This window comes from Anguilla rostrata, chromosome 7, assembly GCF_018555375.3.
Source record: "Anguilla rostrata isolate EN2019 chromosome 7, ASM1855537v3, whole genome shotgun sequence".
NCBI lineage: Eukaryota > Metazoa > Chordata > Actinopteri > Anguilliformes > Anguillidae > Anguilla > Anguilla rostrata.
Window position 1 is genome coordinate 30,992,511 of NC_057939.1, and position 20,463 is coordinate 31,012,973.

Sequence of the window (20,463 nt, forward strand, 5' to 3'; positions counted from 1 at the left end):
TGCTCTACAACTTTGCTTTTGGGACCACCTTTGTCCGCCATATTGTTTTCCCGCCATTTTAACTTAATCGTTGGGGCGTGGCAGCTTTCTCCACTAAAATGTCTGAGGCTCAGCAACCATAAGTCCTAGAGCAACCAAATTTGGAGGTGGGTTCCTATGGCCCCCACTACTCAAGCACTAAAAATCACCATGTCGGCCAGATGGTGGCGCTATAACAAAGGTCATACTTTAAAGGCATAACTGCCACACCGTAAGTCGATCAACACAAAACTTCATCGACGATGCATCTGAATGTGCTCTACAACTTTGCTTTTGGGACACCTATGTCCGCCATATGGTTTGCCCGCCATTTGGCGTTTCATTAGGTGGGGTGCGGAAAAGCTGGAGCTCCAAATCTAAACGATTACGACATCGAGTAAACTTCTTTACGGCAAGCGACAACCATGGCGACGCAAGTAATCCGACACCGTAGGTCTAGTTTTTATCAGTGAAAAGACGGTCTGACAGTGCCACCTAGCGTGCATGCTAGGATAGGCTACCCAAAGTTTCTTGGTAAAAGCTTCCTGAGAGGATGAATAATTACTTTTCTTTGGCATGGATCCATTTGAAGACAGTATCGGGTGAGTTCGTTAAGTCTTTAAATCTGTCACTATGGTGAGAAAAAACTAAACCATTTTATTGGTAGTTTTTGAGTTTCTGTGCAAACGCGTGAAAACACGCTGGTATAATAAAACAATGACGGTAACACATATATAGTCCGCTTCGTTCCGTTGCTAACATAACGACATACAGCTGCAGATTCTCGCTGCATTTACTAATATTGAATATAAACAAAAGACGCAATTCATGCTGTAAATCGTATCCTCAATTTAATCTCTAAATCGACTGTAAGCTTAGGGTTGTGGTATAATAAAACAATGACGGTAATACATATATAGTCCGCTTCGTTTCGTTGCTACCATAACATAACGACCTACAGCTGCAGTTTCTCGCTGCAATTACTAATATTGAATGTAAACAAAAGACGCAATTTATGCTGTAGTCTGCCAGTGTCTAAATAAATAATACGGTCCATTTGAAGACAATATCGGGTGAGTTCGTTTAGTCTTTAAATCCGTCATTGTGCTGAGAGAAATCGTATTCTCAATTTAATCTCTACATTGACTGTAAGCTTAGGGTTGTAACTAGGTAGTTTTTCCGTAGGTGACTTAGTCTTAACTCGTCTTAACTATTGCTTGAATGTTTTCATAGACTGCGTTGTTGCTGTTCTTGTTTGTGTTAACGTTCATCAGTTTTACCTACTGGGTCCAAGTCGAACTATGCGGTTGTTCCCTGCACTTGGAGCGGTATTTCTCTCTAGGGTTTTCGGCACACTTATTCCTGGTTATGGTTATACACTTTGTTGTACGTCGCTCTGGATAAGAGCATCTGCCAAATGCCTGTAATGTAATGTAATGCAATATTCCGTAGCAACAAGATAAACCCGACATTAGCCCTAAAATATGCCAATACAGCAGTGAAAACGCTGCTCACTGAATAACGAAATAAACGAGACAGTATAAGGAAAAAAACAAAATTATGTCATTCTAAAGTCAATATATGGGACTAAACATTTAATAAATATACAATCTTACCATCGGTTTTACGCGTAGAGATGTCCTTTTTGCGAATGAGTGGTCATATATTGTCTTGAACAGTCCGTTGGCGAAATATACGCGCATTTTTGATCACTGGGTAGGCAACCTACAAAAATAGCTGTGCGTAATACCACACCTGTTGCTTTGGCTTGATTGACAATTCATTTATTCAGTAGGTGAGATTATAAGCTTTCTAACGATGTATAACATGTCTGATTTAGCTTTTGAAATAGCGTTTTATAGGTCAGCGTAACCGAAAATTTTCTCATCTGCCAATGTCTACATAAATAAAACGGTAGGCTTCTTTGCGAGCAGCACGCAATTCGCGAGTTGATATTCAGTCTTTCTTCCGTTTTTTCTCAATGTCGTATTTATTATTTGAAATGTGCATTCATGTGTTATTATTCTATCTGTCTCTGTGGCGCTCTGAAATGTGCATTCTCTGCTAAGCTGAGCAATGGATTGGAATATGTGTCTGACGTAGTGTTGCACGGTATACCAAAACTTCAGCACTTTCTCGGTACTTAAAATTTTTTTTAAAAATTAAAAATAAACGGTTCGGTATTAGAATATTCCGACGTTCGGTAGTTTTGAGTTAAATGTAAAAGCCACGGAAAATTGTCTCCCGCATTACTGATTGAGAGGATGAAAAGTGTAATTTGTCAGAATCTTCGCTAGAAGGCAGTAGCAACTATGGTTGCCAAGTGAGGTGACTTGTGCTTGTGCACTCAGCTCTTTGATTCAGCGCAAGCTTTGACTCAGTTCACTTCAGTAGCAATAGGTGTTCCAATTTGGAAATATTTTATTATAGATAGATGCTGTATTGTTATTAAAATATGCTGTTTTTAAATCTATTTAAAGGTGAAAGACCTGTTTTAAAGATTATTTAGTTTACAACTGTTTAATTTTTGAAATATATTTAACATGTTTTTCTATTGTTCAGTGTTGTAACACTATAGACCTATGCATATTAATATGTTGAAGAGGCTTCAACTTAAAGGTTGTTCATAAACCATGAATTAGAAAATGAGGTCAACCCTTGTGGACATTACGTTTCTGATCTATTAAGGTAATTACAGTATCGTTAGGTACCGAGTATCGAATTAGCACTGTTTAAGTTTCAAGTATCATTTCAGTATTTAGTATCGTAATACTAAACCTGGTATCAGTATCAAAGTCAAAATTTCGGTATCGTGACAACACTAGTGTGACGCCTTTTTTAGTTGCGGCGCAGAAACACTGCAGCTGTGCATGCACGCCGGACCATCTAAGTGTTATGACATGCCATCTAAGTGTTACGACATATTAAAGGCCTTGACGGGAAGCGGCCAGGACACATCCATGGCGACGTAACTAAGTCATCCGACAGCGTCTCTTAGCTCAAAATTGGCCATAAGTCATCAATATATCATACGATCATCGTGATATTCAGTAGATATGTTGGGTGAAGGCATATGATCATGAGGACAAAGCCATTTTAAAATCGCTCCATAGGGGGCGCGATGCTGCCACTGCTTGGACCCCTTCCAATGCCGCTTGTGGCTTTAATTCTATCTGTCTCTGTGGCGCTCTGAAATGTGCATTTTCTGCTAAGCTGAGCAATGGATTGGAATATGTGTCTGAGGTAGTGTTGCAGGGTATACCAAAACTTCAGCACTTTCTCGGTACTTAAAAAAAAAAAAAAAAACGGTTTCGTATTTGAATTTTCCGACGTTCGGTAGTTCTGCGTCAAATGTAAAAGCCAGGGAAATGTGTCTCCCGCATTACTGATTTAGAGGATGAAAAGTGTAGTTTGTCAGAATCTTCGCTAGATGGCAGTAGCAACTAAGGTTGCCAAGTGAGGTGACCTGCGCTTGTGCATTCTCTTCCCTGATACAGCGCAAGCTTTGATTCAGTTCACTTCAGTAGCAATAGGTGTTCCAATTTGGAAATATTTTATTATAGATAGATGCTGTATTGTTATTACAATATTCTGTTTTTAAATCTATTTAAAGGTGAAAGACCTGTTTTAAAGATTATTTAGTTTACAACTGTTCAATTTCAGAAATATATTTAACATATTTCTCCATTGTTCAGTGTTGTAACATTATAGGCCTATGCATATTAATATGTTGAAGAGGCTTCAACTTAAAGGTTGTTAATGAACCAGGTTGTTAATAAACCATGAATTCGAAAATGAGGTCAACCCTTGTGGACATTACGTTTCTGATCTATTAAGGTAAATTCAGTATCGTTAGGTACCGAGTATCGCTTTAGCATCGTTTAAATTTCAAGTATCATTTCAGTATTGAGCATCGTAATACTAAACCTGGTATCAGTATCAAAGTAACAATTTCGGTATCGTGACAACACTAGTATGACGCCTTTTATAGTTGCGGCGCAGAAACACTGCAGCTACGCACACACGCCGGACCATCGAAGTGTTACGACATGCCATCTAAGTGTTACGACATAGTAAAGGCCTTGACGGGAAGTGGCCAGGACACATCCATGGCAACGTAACTAAGTCATCCGACAGCGTCTCTTAGCACAAAATTGGCCATAAGTCATCAATATTTCATACGATCATCACGATATTCAGTTGATATGTTGGGTGAAGGCATATGATCATGAGGACAAAGCCATTTTAAAATCGCTCCATAGGGGGCGCGATGCTGCCAATGCTTGGACCCCTTCCAACGCCGCTTGCGGCTTTAATTATTCTTATTATTATTTTTCTCCGCTAAAAGTGTCTGAGGCTCAGAAACCATAAGTCCTGGAGCAACCAAATTTGGCAGGTGGGTTCCTATGGGCCCCCACTACTCAGGCACTAAAAATCACGTATGTCAGCCAGATGGTGGCGCTATAACAAAGGGTAACGCGTACAAGGCCATAACTCCCACACCATAAGTTAGATCAACACAAAACTTCATCGACCGATGCATCTGAATGTGCTCTACAACTTTGCTTTTGGGACCACCTTTGTCCGCCATATTGTTTTCCCGCCATTTTAACTTAATCGTTGGGGCGTGGCAGCTTTCTCCACTAAAATGTCTGAGGCTCAGCAACCATAAGTTGTAGACCAACCAAATTTGGCAGGTGGGTTCCTATGGCCCCCCACTACTCAGGCACTAAAAATCACGTATGTCGCAGATGGTGGCGCTATAACAAAGGTCAACCGTACAAAGGCCATAACTCCCACACCGTAAGTAGATCAACACAAAACTTCATCGACTGATGCATCTGAATGTGCTCTACAACTTTCCTATTGAGCACCTATGTCCGCCATATGGTTTGCACACCATTTGGACTTTTATTAGTGGGTGCGTGAAGCTTGGCTCCAAATCCAACGATCACATCCGAGTAATTCTTAGCACGACAACCAGCGCCAATATGGCAGGTGGGTCCTATGGCCCCCACTACTCAGGCACTAAAAATCACCTATGTTGGCCAGATGGTGGCGCTATAACACAAAGGTCATACTTTAAAAGGCCATAACTCCCACACCGTAAGTCAGATCAACACAAAACTTCAGCGACTGATGCATCTGAATGTTCTCTACAACTTTCCTATTGGGAGCACCTATGTCCGCCATATGGTTTGCACACCATTTGGCCTTTTTCATTAGGTGGGGTGCGGAAAAGCTGGAGCTCCAAATCCAAACGATTACGACATCGAGTAAACTTCTTTACGGCAAGCGACAACCATGGCGACGCAAGTAATCCGACACCGTAGGGTCTAGTTTTTATCAGTGAAAGTACGGTCTGACACTGCCACCTAGAGTGCATGCTAGGATAGGCTACCAAACGTTTTTCAGTAAAAGGTTTCTGAGAGGATGAATAATTACTTTTCTTTGGCATGGATCCATTTGAAGACAGTATCGGGTGAGTTCGTTTAGTCTTTGAATATGTCATTATGCTGAGAAATAGTTAAACCATTTTATTGATAGGTTCTGAGTTTCTGTGCACACGCGCGAAAACACGCTGGTATAATAAAACAATGACGGTAATACATATATAGTCCGCTTCGTTCCGTTGCTACCATAACATAACAGACTATCTTGTGTCTACAGCTGCAGTTTCTCGCTGCAATTTCTAACATTGAATATTCACAAAATACGCAATTTATGCTGTACTCTGCCAGTGTCTAAATAAATAATACGCTACGGTAAAGCTTTGAGAGGCTGAATCATTACTTTTCTTTGACATGGATCCATTTGAAGACAATAACGGGTGAGTTCGTTTACTCTTTAAATCCGTCATTATGCTGAGAGAATCGTATTCTCAATTTAATCTCTAAATTAACTGTAAGGTTAGGGTTGTAACTAGTTAGCTGTTTCGTAGGTGACTTAGTTAATGCACTCGTCTTAACTGTTGCTTGTACTTTCGCATAGACTGCGTTGTTGCTGTACTTGTTTGTGTTAGTGTTAATCAGTTTAACCTACAGGGTCCAAGTTGGACTATGCGGTTGTTCCCTGCACTTGGAACGGTAGGCTACTGCCCTCTAGGGTTTTCGACGCACTTGTTCCTGATTATGGTTATACATTTTGTTGTACGTCGCTCTAGATAAGAGCGTCTGCCAAAAGCCTGTAATGTAATGTAGTGCAATATTCCGTAGCAACAAGATAAACCCGACATTAGCCCTAAAATATGCCACTACAGCAGTGACAACGCTGCTCACTGAATAACGACATACACGAGACAATTTTTCTGTAATTATACCATGTCATTCTACAGTCAATATCTGGGACTAAACATTGAATAAATATACAATCTTACCATTGGTTTTACGCGTAGAGACGTCCCTTTTGCGACTGAGTGGTCATATATTGCCTTGGACAATCCGTTTGTGATTCCTGCTGCTTACGGCGTTGTCGCCGTTTTTCGTACAATCTGGCTTGAATGACAGTTCATTTATTCAGTAGGTGAGAGTATAAGCTTTCTAACGATGTAGGCTATAACATGTATGATTTTTCATTTGGAATAGCGTTTTATAGTTCAGCGCAACGGAATATTTTCTTATCGCACTCACTGTGGCGTAGCATAAAAGACGATTCACCTAACTAAACGTTGTCAACGATTTTCATAATTTCTTGTAGAGTACTATTATTATTGAGGACTTCAGGGCTTAGCTAAGCAATTTCTTTGCTGATAGACCTATCTGAAATCGTTTTCTGACGCAAAACAGAAGCGGATAGGACTTTGTCATTGATTTTCTGTCTCTATACTAGGCTTCTAAACAGATAAAATGTCATGTTGCTATGTAAGTATTACTGCTCAAAATACTTCGGTTATATACGTTCTTTTAGTTATATACGTTCTTTTTGAAATTGGGTGTCTTTATATAATACCACTAACCTATTTAATGTGGATTTTTCACACTGCAATGTAAGCGTTAGTGTAATAGTTTTTGTGACCCATGGAACAGTGATGACGAGAGTGTTGGAACGTTGCTAAAATGTGGTGGACGGTTGAAAATTATTTTCGTCCCATCTCCATCCGTCATTAGGCTATGCTGAGAAATAGCTAAACCATTTTTATTGATAGTAATTGAGTTTCTCTGCAAACGCGCGAAAACACGCTGGTATAATAAAACAATGACGGTAAATATAGCCTATATATGTAGTCCGCCTCATTCCGTTGTTACCATAATATAACAAACTTTCTTGTGTCTACAGCTGCAGTTTCTCGCTGGAATTACCATTGAATATAAACAAAAGACGCAAATGCTGTAGTCTGTCAATGTCTAAATAAATAATAAGGGATTCTTCGCGCAGCACGCATGCTAGCAGGAATGTCCAGTTGATTTTTCGTGTCGTTTTTTTTAATGTCGTATTTATTAGGCTATATGAAATATGTATTATTATCCTATCTGTCTCTGAGGCGCTCTGAAATGTGCATTCTCTGCTAAGCTGAGCAATGGATTTGGTATATGTGTCTGACGTAGTGTTGCACAGTACACCGACACTTCAGCACTTTTTCGGTACTTAAAAAAAAAAAAAAAAGAAACGGTTCGGTATTAGAATTTTCCGACGTTCGGTAGTTTTGCGTCAAATGTAAAAGCCAGGGACATGTGTCTCCCGCATTACCGATTGAGAGGATGAAAAGTTATGATTTGTCAGAATCTTCGCTAGATGGCAGTAGCAACTAAGGGTGGCAAGTGAGGTGACCTGTGCTTGTGCATTTTTTCGTGGTTGATTCAGCGCAAGCTTAGACTCAGTTCACTTCAGTAGCAATAGCTGTTCTAATTTGTAAATATTTTATTATAGGAAGATGCTGTATTGTTATTGAAATGTGCTGTTTTTAGATATATTTTAAAGTGAAAGACCTGTTTACAGATAATTTACTTTACAATTGTTTGATTTTTGAAATATATTTAATATAGTTTTCTATGGTTTAGTGTTGTAACACTATAGTTCTATGTATATTCATATGTTGCAGAGGCTTCAACTTAAAGGTCGTTAATAAACAGGGTTTTTAATAAACCGTGAATTCGAAAATGAGGTCAGCCCTTGTGGGCATTACGTTGCTGATCTATTAAGGTAATTTCAGTATCGTTAGGTACCGAGTATTTTATCAGTATCGAGTATCGCGATACTAAACCTGGTATCGGTATCAAAGTCAAAATTTTGGTATCGTGACAACACTAGTGTGGCGCTTTTTTTAGTTGCGGCAGGGAAGCGCTGCAGCTGTACATACACGCTCGGCCATCTAAGTGTTACGACATAGTCAAGGCCTTGACGGGAAGCTGTCAGGACACATCCATGGCGACGCAACTAAGTCATCAGCCAGCGTCTCAGCACAAAATTGGCCATAAGTCATCTATTTTTTATACGCTCATCAAAATATTCAGTACATATGTTGGGTGAAGGCGTATGACCATGAGGACACAGCCATTTTAAAATCGCTCCATAGGGGGCGCGATGGTGCCAATGCTTGGACCCCTCCCAACGCCGCTTGCGGCTTTAATTTTCTCTTGAAATTGATTAAGCTCATTATAATGTGGCGTATTTTGGTATTGTGGTTTTACTCCTTATACATGGAGTCAAATGTTACGCACAGGTAGAGCACCATTTTAGGTTAATAAAATAACTGGTTCTTTGAGTGTGAGTGCTCAAAGTGGGGGCTCGTGAGTCAAAGTGTTTATGCATGGGAGTCATTGTTCACAAGCAGTATAGCTACATACTAACATCTTTAAAGCTACCTGAAGCCTCCCAGTCTCCCAAGTGAGATCCCTAGACATAGAGTAAACTGGTGCATCCCATCACAGCTCCTCCCATGCATTTTAGTGTATTAAGCCGTGTTTCCACCAAAATTACCCGGAACTTTCAGTCCTAGGAACTACTTTACCAGGAACTAAAAGGTTCCTTCAGCCAATGGTTGTCTGCGTTTCCACCGCGGTCTAAAGTACCGCGAAGATTAGGCAAATTAGCCCACTGACGTTGTCGTCGGTCCATCTGTCATATGATTTCTTCTGTAACCCCATACTACCACCGAAGTAGCCTACATTATTTTCTAATAACCGGGACAGCCCGGAGGGGTTTATTCCACTTATATACAACGGGTTACCAACAATGACTATATATGGTTACTTTTGTATTTATTGATTTTCATATATCCTCTCAAACACATTCATTAACAGCAGAAAACATGCACACGTTGTAAACAATTTGCTGTTTTATTACTTTCTCGTCGTCAATTCCATATAGGCTAATTGCAAAATGACAAGAATAGAACGAAAACTCGGACTTGCGTGAAAATGTAAATTAGTAGTGGTACAGCCACCGTTTGCTTTCCTTCGAAGTTACTGCTAGCCGAGCAGTGAAGTGTGCCCTCCAGATGCGAACCATGCACCATAAATGAGTCCATAGTCTTCCTGGTCTTTTCGTGGAATTGAAAAATGGCAGTAAAATTGAGTAAAATTACGGCAGTCTGAAAAAGCTGAATTATCCTGTTATTTTAACCGGATAAAAAGTGCGGAAGGTGATTTCCGGTTTGCTTGTACTGTATCACCAATGTTAATTATGCAGAACTACCGCATACCTCACATAACTGTATCAAACGTTTTGAGTCAATTACAACGGGCTAACAAAGAAAATCCGGAAGAAAATACTCAGCAACCGAATTAATCCGTTTGAATGTTTTGGTAGCCTCCGTAATATGCTGTCCCAGCACGAATGCTTAGCATTTTATAAAACGAGTACTAAAGCAAGAAAAGAACAGAAGAGCACACGTTATAATTCCAAGACGTTGACAGGCTATAACCAAAAGTAGGCTACTGCGCCGCATACATAAAATTGATTGAAGTTTTGAAATAATGTTGCCGCTGCAGTATTTTAAAATGCGTTGGTTAATGGCGGTAAGGAAATAAATACAACACAATTGCTGCGAGTACTCGACCAATCAGAAATGTTCAGCGCTGCAAGCTCCACCCAAAAGGTTCCTGTACTTTCGGAAAGTACTACCCCCCGAGCAGGAACGTTTTGGGGGGTAAAACAAAGCCCCCAGAACTAAATTTAGACCCTAGTTCCTGCGGTGGAAACGCGGCTTTAGTGGAAGTGTCATAGGTTTCAGTATTACCTATGTATATTATGTAAATGAGCATTGTGGTGGGAGGGCTACACACGCATGTGCACAGACACTCAAAACCTACCAATAAAATGGTTTAGCTATTTCTCAGCATAATGACAGATTTAAAGACTGAACAAACTCACCCGATACTGCCTTCAAATGGATCCATGCCAAAGAAAAGTATTCATCCTCTCAAAAAGCTTTTACTAACAAACCTTTAATAGCCTAGCATGCACTCCGGCTGGCACTGTCTTCCATTGCTTCCCTGACGTTCAGATCCTCCCCTCACTGATAAAAACTAGACCCTACGGTGTCGGATTACTTGCGTCGCCATGGATGTCGCTTGCCGTAAAGAAGTTTACTAGATGTCGTAAAACTTTAGATTTGGAGCTACAGCTCTTCCGCACCCCAACTAATAAAAAGTCCAAATGGCGGGCAAATAATATGGCGGACATAGGTGCTCCCAATAGCAAAGTTGTAGAGCACATTCAGATGCATCGGTCGATGAAGTTTTGCGTTGATCTGACTTACGGTGTGGGAGTTATGACCTTTTAAACAAGACCCTATGTTATAGCGCCACCATCTGGCCGACATAGGTGATTTGTAGTGCCTGAGTAGTGGGGGGCCATAGGAACCCACCTACCAAATTTGGTTGCTCTAGGAAGTATGGTTGCTGAGCCTCGGACACTTTTAGCGGAGAAAAATAATAAGAAGAATAATAATAATAATAATAATAATCCTAATAGATACAATAGGGTTCCACCAGCTTCGCTGCTTGGACCCCTAATAATAATCCTAACAGATACAATAGGGTTCCACCAGCTTCGCTGCTTGGACCCCTAATAATCCTAACAGATCCAATAGGGTTCCACCAGCTTCACTGCTTGGACCCCTAATAATAATCCTAACAGATACAATAGGGTTCCACCAGCTTCGCTGCTTGGACCCCTAATAATAATCCTAACAGATACAATAGGGTTCCACCAGCTTCGCTGCTTGGACCCCTAATAATCCGAACAAATACAATAGGGTTCCACCAGCTTCGCTGCTTGGACCCCCAATAATCCGAACAGATACAATAGGGTTCCACCAGCTTCGCTGCTTGGACCCCTAATAATCCTAACAAATTCAATAGGGTTCCACCAGCTTTGCTGCTTGGACCCCTAATAATAATAATCCGAACAGATACAATAGGTTCCACCAGCTTCGCTGCTTGGACCCTTAATAATAATCCTAACAGATACAATAGGGTTCCACCAGCTTCACTGCTTGGACCCCTAATAATCCTAACAGATACTATAGGGTTCCACCAGCTTCGCTGCTTGGACCCCTAATAATCCTAACAGATACAATAGGGTTCCATCAGCTTTGCTGCTTGGACCCCTAATAATAATCCTAACAAATACAATAGGGTTCCTCCAGCTTCGCTGCTTGGACCCCAATAATCCGAACAGATACAATAGGGTTCCACCAGCTTCGCTGCTTGGACCCCTAATAATCCTAACAAATTCAATAGGGTTCCACCAGCTTGCTGCTTGGACCCCTAATAAATCCGAACAGATACAATAGGGTTCCACCGGCTTCGCTGCTTGGACCCCTAATAATAATCCTAACAGATACAATAGGGTTCCACCAGCTTCGCTGCTTGGACCCCTAATAATCCTAATAGATACAATAGGGTTCCACCAGCTTCGCTGCTTGGACCCTTAATAATAATCCGAACAAATACAATAGGGTTCCACCAGCTTCGCTGCTTGGACCCCTAATAATCCGAACAGATACAATAGGGTTCCACCAGCTTCGCTGCTTGGACCCCTAATAATCCGAACAAATACAATAGGGTTCCACCAGCTTCGCTGCTTGGACCCCCAATAATCCGAACAGATACAATAGGGTTCCACCAGCTTCGCTGCTTGGACCCCTAATAATCCTAACAGATACAATAGGGTTCCACCAGCTTCGCTGCTTGGACCCTTAATAATAATCCTAACAGATACAATAGGGTTCCACCAGCTTCACTGCTTGGACCCCTAATAATCCTAACAGATACTATAGGGTTCCACCAGCTTCGCTGCTTGGACCCCTAATAATAATAATCTGAACAGATACAATGGGGTTCCACCAGCTTCGCTGCTTGGACCCCTAATAATAATCCTAACAGATACAATAGGGTTCCACCAGCTTCGCTGCTTGGACCCCTAATAATAATCCTAACGGATACAATAGGGTTCCACCAGCTTCGCTGCTTGGACCCCTAATAATAATAATAATCCTAACAGATACAATAGGCTTCCACCAGCTTCGCTGCTTGGACCCCTAATAATCCTAACAGATCCAATAGGGTTCCACCAGCTTCACTGCTTGGACCCCTAATAATAATCCTAACAGATACAATAGGGTTCCACCAGCTTCGCTGCTTGGACCCCTAATAATAATCCTAACAGATACAATAGGGTTCTACCAGCTTCGCTGCTTGGACCCCTAATAATCCGAACAAATACAATAGGGTTCCACCAGCTTCGCTGCTTGGACCCCCAATAATCCGAACAGATACAATAGGGTTCCACCAGCTTCGCTGCTTGGACCCCTAATAATCCTAACAAATTCAATAGGGTTCCACCAGCTTTGCTGCTTGGACCCCTAATAATAATAATCCGAACAGATACAATAGGGTTCCACCGGCTTCGCTGCTTGGACCCCTAATAATAATCCTAACAGATACAATAGGGTTCCACCAGCTTCGCTGCTTGGACCCCTAATAATCCTAATAGATACAATAGGGTTCCACCAGCTTCGCTGCTTGGACCCTTAATAATAATCCTAACAAATACAATAGGGTTCCACCAGCTTCGCTGCTTGGACCCCTAATAATCCGAACAAATACAATAGGGTTCCACCAGCTTCGCTGCTTGGACCCCTAATAATCCGAACAGATCTAACTTCCCCTATCTCCTTCTTCACAAGTCATGGACATCATTAAAAACACCATTTGCTTCCCATCCAGACCCGGGCTTCACATCCACCTTCATTCAAACTACATATTTCTCATCCTTATCTTCATTTTCAATTCCTTTTTTCCTTTTCTTATTTCCTCCTTCCACCACGTTGCACTCCATTTCTTCATGCAATCACTCGCCTTTTGAAAGATAGGACCACAGCCGCTTCGAAAAACACTGCTTCCCGTCTCCCCCCTCAAACATATAGCCTTCGCACGGCCACAAGTAACTGCGCTCACTTAACGCCGGTCGCGTTCCTCCGTCCCCTCTCCCTTCTTTCCCCAAAGCAAATTTCGCGCTGCAGTTGCACGCAATGCTATTGGTTACTTTCACACTACGCCATGCACGCCCACAAAACTGATTGGACAGGATTCAACCTTAGATTCTGAGTGGGTGGTTTGAAAACAGGGGCGCGTCCAAGGCAAAGGAGTTTCAGGTGGAAAATTTATGTAACGTTAATTCATTCTAACCATAGACTGTATAAAGATTCTAACGTTGTTGGCAAATTCCTAACCATCCCCTAATGATGACAAAGCTGCCGGTGCCAGGTGATTAAATTTTACATTTGACGTTGTGTGACTGCATGTTTACATTCTGTGCTATACAGTCATGGCTGTCAGGGCAAAATGTTAAGAAGTATGGGCTCACTTTACTAAATTTAATGTAAATGCAGCAATGTATGTAAAAAGGTAGTTCCGTGTAAAGGGGGTAACACCAGCAACCTCATGAAACACTTACAAATACAACATTCTATAAATCTGAGGCAGTGCAGCATGTTTGACTGCTTTCTCATTAAAATGTCGATGTGGTGATTGACTCTTCATTATCTCTCCCGACTGCTCTGCCAAATACTCCTAAGATTTCAGATTGCAGAAGCAAAACGAAGTAAAAAGCCACCGTTCGCGTTTCGGTAGCCATGGAAGGAACAAGGAAAAGAAAAAGACAGCTTTGTGGTCATTGCAACGACATCGTTTCGCATACTGTTTTATTTACACAAGAAAACATATTTTCACATTTTATATCATATTAATTAGTGTTTCTCCTTTGTTATAATAAAGCCAGAGAACACCCAGATGTCTCTGCCTTCAGGGTTTCTTTGCTGGGCCATTCAGATTACCTTTAACTTGACTATATGTCACTTCTTTCCAACAACATACAGTATGTGTAAAACAGTGGTCTCCAACCCTGGTCCTGGAGAGCTACAGGGTCTGCTGGTTTTCATAGTGACTCTGCACTTCATGAATCAATTAGAGCAGTTGATTACACAGTTAACTCAACTCACCTGGTGTCTTGGGTCTCAATTGGGTGCTGATTTTAAGGTGAAAACAAAAACCAACAGACCCTGTAGTTCTCCAGGACCAGGGTTGGAGACCACTGGTGTAAAAGCACTTCATGTGAGACTGTTTTTAGACAATTGTACTGATTCAAGATAGAGAAGTATCAGTCAGATGCAAGAATAGAAGTAGTTCTAAAGCACATTTTGAACATTAACACCTACTTCCCTGAACTACTAATGGGGAAGGGATAGGGGAAGGTGAGCAGGCTTCAGTACCCAGCCCCACTCAGACCATTGACTGTTATTAGGATTTGAAAGGCCAAGCCATCAACTAACGACTGTTGTCAGGCGGATTCCTGAAAACCTCTGTCCAACAGCTGTATTCGGACATTTGCAGGTGTTTGCAGGTCCGCATAACAAAGTTATGCAGGCATCCGAATACCTCCGGCAAACAGCAGGGGCGCGTTCAGCCCAAGGGGCAACAACTCGCCTCTATGAGTGAAGCCTTTTACCCCAGTGGCTACTGCATGAACTGCAACGCCTGGTTGCAAAAAGAACTTGTAACCCTGCCCACCCGATGTTAAGTCAATACGGAAAGCCTGAAAAGAGGCCAATTTTCTCTGAGGAAATAAAAAGTCAATACATTTTTTACACACGAAATGATGCTTTAACTAGTTAATGCCATCCCTTGTAATGTCTCCCCTGGGTCTGATTTTTTAAAATAATTCCGCCAAAATTCCCAAATCTGGGTTAATTTCAGTGCGTGCAATGTGGCTTGTCTTACTACCGTATGACCATATAAGGATTTCCCCATCCTCGCAGCCAGGCAGAGTGCTTCAGCGGCAGGTGTGATGCTGTTGTTTTATTCCGATTAGCTAGTTACATACGATCTCACCATTTAAAAGTCCAAGGTCCAAAAATGTTGTGTACTGCGTTCAACTGTACTAACCACTATCCTAAGGATTCTTCTCTCCAGTTCTTTCTGTTAATACATTTGAGACATTTTCAGATAAACAAGGTTCTATGTCAAAACATGATTTCTGACCATTTTGGGGTTTAAGTTGATTCTCATAAAGTCTCGTCTTTTAACTTTAGGACTAGTTAGAGCTAGAAAAATTGGGCAGAAAGTGTAGATAATAAAAAAATGAAAAATAGCAAGAGTGGGCTTGCCAGAAGCAAGCCCACTAATGAACGAATCAAGACAATTAAATATTTTGGGGTCCAGCAATCTTGAGGTAGAGCCCAAGATTGAACCTCAGATGGTGGAGCCCCAGATTGAACCCCCGATGGTGGAGCCCCAGATTGAACCCCAGATGGTGGAGCCCCAGATTTAACCCCGGTGGTGGAAGCCCAGGTTGAACAGCAGATGGAGACACCCCTCTTAACTTGGAGAATGATGGAAAGGTAAAATATAAATAAGTAAATAAAAATGCAAGAGTTCAACAAAACATTCACTGAAATAGACTAGATCTAAAGCAGTATTTCCTCAGCCGTTCATCATTAATCAAATATCTTTTGATTACGCCTAAAAATGTCTAAAACCATGGTCATTTAAAAAAAAAACAGTTACTCTTCTGAAGAGACTAAGTACAAATGAAACCCTCGATTTAAAGTCAATTTCCCTTAAATCACTTTAGCTATCTGTTTATCCATCTATACCCACTCTTCAGTTTATTCATAAATCTGTGGATTTCAATAATACATCTTTAGGGAAGGTAGGGAAACTAAATGCATTTCAATTTCTTAAAGGTTTGCATCGGAAATGGAATATTCATGGAAAAGAAACTTGGGAGATAATACATGGATTTGATTCAAATTCAGAATTTTGCAAATTGTTGGCTGGAGGCATTTGGGGCTCCCTGACACAAAGCAAGAGACAGGAGTGTGAAAGGGTCTGTGGTAAATCCCCCTTTGACACCACAAAAAGTAGTATTCTGATTAGTGTACATTGACACAATAGTTCACTCATAACTAATGATGTATATTTAAATTGTTTAAAACATTTTTGGTTATTTTTAACCAGAATGCCTGGAGGACAGGCTTTAAAGAGAGGATATCAAATGGAGAGAGTTGCAAACTGGTGTGGCATTTTCTCTGTGAGAAAATTAGTGACATCAATGAAAAGAAGACTGAATGAAGAAGGTTGAATATAGAGGTATGTTATTATTCTTGATTATGATTAATTACTATTCACTTTTACCTACAACAAGCTGTTAATAAGCTGATGGGCTGTTGCATACAATTCATTTAGTATTGTCTCAAAGTCTTCAACTGACATTGGGATGGCAGGTATGCCATCCCGCCAAGTTACGCCTTGGCGGGGGCATGCCCCCATACCTATACAGCACCGAGAGTTTGGCACTTTTCAGGGTTCCCCACAGAAATAACCACAACAGCCACAGACACTCAGCCCTTAAAAACATTAAATTCTGTACATTCTGACCCCATTTCAACAGACAGATTTCATAAACAACTTCACATGTCCACACAATAAAGCCCCAAACTAAGGGGATTTCGCGTTTTCTCCTTCTTCTTCTCCTACTTCTTCTTCTACTTCTTCTTCTCATTCTTATTTTTCCTGCCGCCTATCCCACTAATAACATGTCTCCCCATTGGACATTTACCGACACCCGCCAAATCTTCACCTACACAACCCAATGGAAAACTCGCATACACACGCAAAATATCCATACCTTCTTACTCTGAAACATTGACAGTACAAACAGCTAGTCCGCCTGTGGCGTAGTGGGTAAGGTTACAGTCTTGAGAACACAAGGTCAAAGGTTCAAACCCACCTAAGAGTGCCTTTCATTAAAGGAGTACGATGGTGATTTTCACACTTTCTCGTTTTTATGTGCTACTTGCACACGAGGCATTGAAGAAACACTATGAGTACAGTATTAAATATGTCCGCTCTGCATTTTTGGAAAAATATGCATTTCAAATTTTCCATCCTATTTTCAAACGGTTGACAAAGTTGTCAACTTGGTCCGTCACGAACACAGTACTCCCACACCACTCCCCTTTTCCACGCCCCGTAAACCCATGGATAACTCCGGACCCATAGTTTGCGCGGCTGGCTTACAGGCAAGACAATGCACATATTTGACTAACGTTAGGTTCACTTAAATTAGAGTGACTTTTAAGGACTATTGGATTATTTCTGGTTATATTCATTTAGCTAGCTAGCTAACGTTAGCTAGCTACGTAGTTTGCTTTCATAACGCAATGTTATCGATAGCGTTAGCTAGCTAGTTTGCTTTTATGAGGACGTCATAGTTGTGCTTTCATCTTAACTTGGCTAGCTAGATAGCAAAAATTTTAATTGGATATAAGTCAACGTCTTTACCATAGCTATATATCGGTACTTCATATACTACTAAGCTAGCTAGCTTGTGAAAAGTCTCCCAAAAACAGCACGTATCATGGGGGTAGCTATGGTAACGGGCCACGGTCTGTCAATCATAGCTGACTGACAGTTAACATAACTGACAGTTCTCATTACCACGCCCAGACGGTTCGGGTGAACTTTTATAGTGGGAAATTTAGGCTTAGAAAAACACGTTTTAAAGTACATTGAAATGACTGAATAATAAAAAATAATTATGCACATTTGTTTTGTTCTTGCCTAAAGACAACTGAGAAGTGTCACGTTCAACCACCATGTTACTCCTTTAACCTGCTTTTACCTTCACTAAAAATTGTCTACTACTTCTCAATTATTGCTTTTGCACCACAGTATTATGACGTACCGTCTGCACGTTCAATTGTTCACCGGCTACAATATTGCAAAGCCATATGGATTCAACCGGAGCTCTTCTGCTCTTACTCGCCTGTGTTCTTCTTTAAAACCACGGACAGGTTTGCTAATTATATTTCACGCATTGCATATGTCATGGTGCTGCCCCTAACAAGGTGGCAGACTGGTAAACCTCCGGTTGAACGATTGAATCCCGCCTCGTCCTCAGGCAGATACTTTCCTCTTTTACACTAACGTTCTCTTACGCTTATATTATATTTGCTTTACCAAAACTCACTCATGGCCACCCATATGCATTTCATGACGGCAAATGTATTCCTTTTATTACAAAGTTACACCAGTTCACCGCTGTGCCATTTCTACTAACTACATTTCTTCACTTGGCTACCGTACAAAACCTTCTTATCAGCAAACGTCACGTTTCTACATTCATGTTACCTTGCCCTGTTCTCTATCTAGCCACATACAAACAATTACGTGTACGTTCTGCCACTCCCCATTAAAACATTTACATTTAAAATCATGATTCACTCATAGTTATAACTACTAGCACTGAACATGAAAAAAACACAGCAGTGCAACGGATTTCACATGTTACTTAAACCTCTACTTTAACGGTTAATGCTACACAGCGACTGTTATATATACCATTCGATAAGGAATATAAGCTCGCTCATGGTCACTCCATTTACTTCGCACTATACTCCGTGATCATGTCAACCTTCACCTACATGCCCACTCTGCTAAAAACATATTGTTTCAACTACGGAATTTCGTAATTTCATCCTAATTTCTCTCACACTGTTGTCATTTTCTCATATGCAAAACCTGCTGGGACATATGCGTCTGCTCCTATTCTGCACTATCATGTTTTCCGGTTCTAGTTTAGCAAAACAGCGAAGAGGATTCCTACCTGCAGATAAGCCTATCAAAATGCCTTATAAACCTTACAAACACTAAAAGTGCATCTCCACGAAATAACAGACAATGGAGCAGGACAGAAGGATAAACCTTACAAACACTAAAACTGCATCTCCACGAAATAACAGACAACGGAGCAGGACAGAAGGCTACACAAGTTGCGACCTAGGGAGTTATAATTCTACGGGCGTGTTGATTATTTTGTCAGTCAAGGCTCGTTGGATGGACGTCAAATCCATGAGTACATACCATATTCCATCTGCGTTCCTGATGCGTTTACGCTTACGCCACTGCATCCTTTCTCACAGCCACTGTTTTACATATATAGCAAACCGAAACTGCTGAATGGTACACGCTCATCAGACTGTACAAATTCACACAACGATAGCCATAATCCACACCCGTTTTTACAGGGTCGCATTTCTCACTCTCATAATAAAACGCTTTGCAAAAAGAACTGATATCTCATAAAAAACACGTTTTCAACGTACAAAAATGCCAAGTTACTAAAAAGTCTTGATATCAAAATGACGCCAAGTTACGATACTACAAACCATATAGGCTATCTTGCCTCACCGAAATGACATAAGATGTATCTCAAAGCAATGCTACCCAATATTTCCTCAGTTCTTTCAAGTCACTTGGCCCTGTGTTTTCTAATCTTACCATTTCACTATGTCATGCAAACTTTCTGTCAGATCAAAGAGACAAATATTTCGAATTGCCTCATGGAACACATTGAACATTGAAATTAATGTATAAATTAATTAATGTACAAAACTGCTGCTGAGCAACGACAGGAAGCACATTTCTCCAGAAAACATGTTTATACTTGCTTCTGAACTGAATTTGAGTACATGTGCAAGTTAATTGTATATTTGCTACGTACAATAAATACTGCATGTAAAACACATATTGTACATACATACATAGAGAACTTCTTTATCCGCATGGGGACATTTCCCTGGCAGCATCTTATATTCACATTCACGAACACACTTGTACCAAGAAACATACTACCATTCACGCAACAGAAAGCCTGGGCAGCGAAATACATAGGCCTACATACCAATACAAATTGGACATACACACACCTATTCAATCAATCTTGACTGTGAGAGAGCCATCCACACATGTTTGGCCTGTCCATGTAGTGCATGCTTATACACACAGGGCCAAGTGACTTGAAAGAACTGAGGAAATATTGGGTAGCATTGCTTTGAGATACATCTTATGTCATTTCGGTGAGGCAAGATAGCCTATATGGTTTGTAGTATCGTAACTTGGCGTCATTTTGATATCAAGACTTTTTAGTAACTTGGCA